Below are 3991 nucleotides of genomic sequence, written 5' to 3' on the forward strand. Positions count from 1 at the left end.
CCGGGATGCCCATTTTTGCCTGGACTACTCTTTTTATTGTCCAGCGGGTCTATTTCATGCGAAGTATTTTTTTACTGCGTCTGAGTTCACCGGGGAAGTGAAGTTTTCACCATCCATCGTTGCAAGCATTAAGGCCCCACCATCAAAAACCTTGGTGACAATATACGGTCCATCATAGTTAGGAGTCCACTTGCCTTGTGATCTGTCTGAGGAGGAAGGATCCTTTTCAACACCAAATCTCCGACCTGGAAGCATCGAGGACGCACTTTCTGAATAAAGGCTCTCTTCATCCGACTTTGATACAACTGCCCATGACAAATGGTTGTCATTCGCTTCTCTTCGATAAGACTCAACTCATTGAACCTTGTCCGAATCCATTCAGCTTCGTCTAACTTGACATCCAACAGGACTCTTAGAGAAGGAATCTCCACTTCAACAGGTAGGACTGCTTCCATACCATACACAAGGGAGTAAATGGTTTCCCCGGTCGATGTACGTACTGAAGTACGGTACCCATGCAAGGCGAAGGGTAGCATCTCATGCCAATCTCTGTACGTAACGACCATCTTCTGCACAATCTTCTTTATGTTCTTATTTGCCGCTTCAACAGCACCGTTCATCTTAGGGCGGTAAGGGGAAGAATTGTGATGTTGAATGTTGAAGTTCTGGCATAACTTATTCATCATTTTGTTGTTGAGATTAGAACCATTATCAGTAATGATTCTTTCGGGAATCCCATAGCGACAAATGATTTCTTTCTTGATGAATCGGGCAACCACATGTTTGGTGACCTTCGCAAATGACGCTGCTTCGACCCACTTGGTGAAATAGTCGATGGCAACAAGGATGAAGCGATGCCCATTGGAGGCAGTCGGCTCAATCTTTCCAATCATATCGATGCCCCACATAGCAAAAGGCCATGGTGAAGACATCACATTCAAAGGATTTGGTGGTACATGTACCTTATCAGCATAAATCTGGCATTTATGACACTTTCGAGCATATTTGAAACAATCAGATTCCATGGTTATCCAGTAATATCCCGCTCTCAACAATTTCTTAGCTATTGCATGTCCGCCGACATGAGTACCGAAGGAGCCTTCATGAACTTCCTGCATTAACATGTCTGCTTCGTGTCTGTCCATGCATCTGAGCAAAACCATGTCGAAGTTCCTCTTATACAGAACATCGTCTTTGTTCAAGAAGAAACTGCCTGCCAATCTTCTCAAAGTCTTTCTATCATTGTTGGATGCCCCTGCAGAGTACTCTTGATTCTTCATAAAGCACTTGATGTCGTGATACCAGGGCTTGTCATCAACTACCAGTTCAGCAGCAAACACATACGCGGCCCTATCAAGGCGCATCACGTGGATCTTGGGAGCATGGTTCCAACGTATCACCGTGATCATGGAGGATAGAGTAGCAAGAGCATCTGCGATTTGGTTCTCATCATGAGGTATATGGTACAGCTTTACTGTTGTGAAGAAAGTCAACAGTCTTCTCGTGTAATCTCTGTAGGGGACCAGATTGGGCTGGAGAGTGCTCCAATCACCATTCACTTGATTGATTACCAGAGTTGAATCTCCGAAGATGTCCAAAGTCTTGATTCTCAAATCAATGGCTTGCTCAATGCCCAAGATACATGCTTCATACTCAGCTTCATTATTGGTGCACTCGAAAGTCAGATGAGCGGTGAAAGACATATGGGCACCTTTCGGAGTTGTAATGACAACACCAATTCCACTTCCTCTGGCGTTGACGGCCCCATCAAACATTAAAGTCCACTTTTCGTCTGGATCAGGTCCCTCTTCAACAACTGGCTCTTCACAGTCTTTCATCTTGAGGAACATGATGTCTTCATCTGGAAAATCAAACTTCATCGGCTCATAATCTTTAACCGGCTATTGAGCAAGATAGTCTGACAGAATACTCCCCTTGCTAGCTTTCTGGGAAGTATACTGGATGTCGTACTCTGTCAGTACCATTTGCCAACGAGCAACTCTTCCAGTGAGAGATGGCTTCTCAAATATATACTTGACTGGATCCATTTTGGAGATCAGTAAGGTTGTGTGAGACAGCATGTATTGTCTCAATCACTTCGCAGCCCATGCAAGTGCACAACATGTTTTTTCAAGCATTGAGTATCTCGACTCGCAATCTGTGAATTTCTTACTCAGGTAGTATATGGCATGCTCTTTCCTACCTGTCTCGTCGTGTTGACCGAGAACACAACCCATGGAATTGTCCAGTACTGTCAAATACATAATCAGCGGTCTCCCCGGGATCGGAGGCACAAGGATATGAGGATTCTGCAAATACTCTTTTATCTTCTCGAACGCCCTTTGACAATCATCATTCCACCTGATAGCCTGATCTTTTCTCAACAATTTGAATATTGGCTCACACGTGGCTGTTAGGTGAGAGATGAACCTTGCAATGTAGTTCAACCTCCCTAAGAAACCACAGACTTGTTTCTCTGTTCTTGGCTCAGGCATTTCCTGTATCGCTTTCACTTTGGCCGGATCCACCTCAATCTCTTTTCCGCTAACAACAAAACCCAGTAGTTTTCCAGATCTCACCCTAAAAGTACAGTTGTTCGGATTAAGCCTCAGCTTGAATTTCCTCAAACGCTCAAACAGTTTCTGCAAATTCACCAAATGTTCTTCTTCTGTCTGAGATTTGGCAATCATATCATCAACATAAACCTCGATTTCATGATGAATCATATCATGGAACAGAGTCACCATCGCTCGCTGATATGTTGCTCCGGCATTTTTAAGACCAAACGGAATTACCTTGTAGCAGAAGGTGCCCCATGGGGTTATGAATGTTGTCTTCTCCATGTCTTCTGGTGCCATCTTAATTTGATTATAGCCAGAAAAGCCATCCATGAAGGAGAATACCGAGAACTGAGCCGTGTTATCCACCAAAACGTCAATGTGAGGTAAGGGGAAATCATCTTTAGGACTAGCCCTGTTCAGATCCCGGTAGTCAACACACATCCGTACCTTTCCATCCTTCTTAGGTACCGGAACGATATTTGCAACCCATGGCGGATAATTTGTGACTGCTAGAAACCCTGCATCCAACTGTTTTTTGCACTTCTTCCTTTATCTTGACAACTATCTCTGGTCTTGTTCTTCTGAGCTTCTGCTTGACCGGAGGACAACCTTCTTTGAGCGGCAAGCGATGTACCACGATGTCTGTGTCAAGCCCTGGCATGTCCTGATAAGACCAAGCGAATATGTCAACATACTCTTGCAGCAATTCAATCAACCCCTTCTTCACATTATCTTCCAAAGCAGCCCCTATCTTGATTTCTCTCTTGGCATCCTCGGTTCCGAGATTAATCACTTCAACAGACTCTTGATGCGGTTGAATGACCTTTTTCTCTTGTTTTAATAACCTGGTAAGTTCTTCAGGGAGTTCACAGTCTTCATCACCCTCTTCTTTAGCTTGAAAGATTGGATTTTCAAAGTCGAAGCGAGCCATAGCAGAACCGTTATCAATAGGATCCGGTGATGTGCATCTGCATGAGTGATGGTATGTGCTTATGAGTGTGAAAAAAAAAAAGTGGAAACTAAACAAAACATTGCCATTTTTTTTTGAAAAACTGCAAAAATAGAAAGACAGGGAACGAAATATTTGAATGCAAAAAGACGTCCTTTATTTATGATAAAAAATGCAAGTGTCACATAGATGAGCCCTACAATGAGTCATTACGCCCTGGCGGAACGTAAGACTTGGATATGCATGAATGAACAAAGAAAATTAATCCTCCAGACAAGTGGCTTGGACAATCTCCTCAGAAGACCAATTATTGAGAACTTCACCCGGGATCCTCGGACGCACCCAGTTATCGATGTCGCAATCATTATCCCCAACTTCATTGTTGACCGCAGAGACTAATTTGACTTCTCCTTCAACCATGTTAACGTTGGCTCCACCATGTTGGGGCATGGGATTGTTGGCGACATTATGAGCTGGTGCA

Source organism: Lathyrus oleraceus, chromosome 7 (assembly GCF_024323335.1).
Source record: "Lathyrus oleraceus cultivar Zhongwan6 chromosome 7, CAAS_Psat_ZW6_1.0, whole genome shotgun sequence".
Lineage (NCBI taxonomy): Eukaryota > Viridiplantae > Streptophyta > Magnoliopsida > Fabales > Fabaceae > Lathyrus > Lathyrus oleraceus.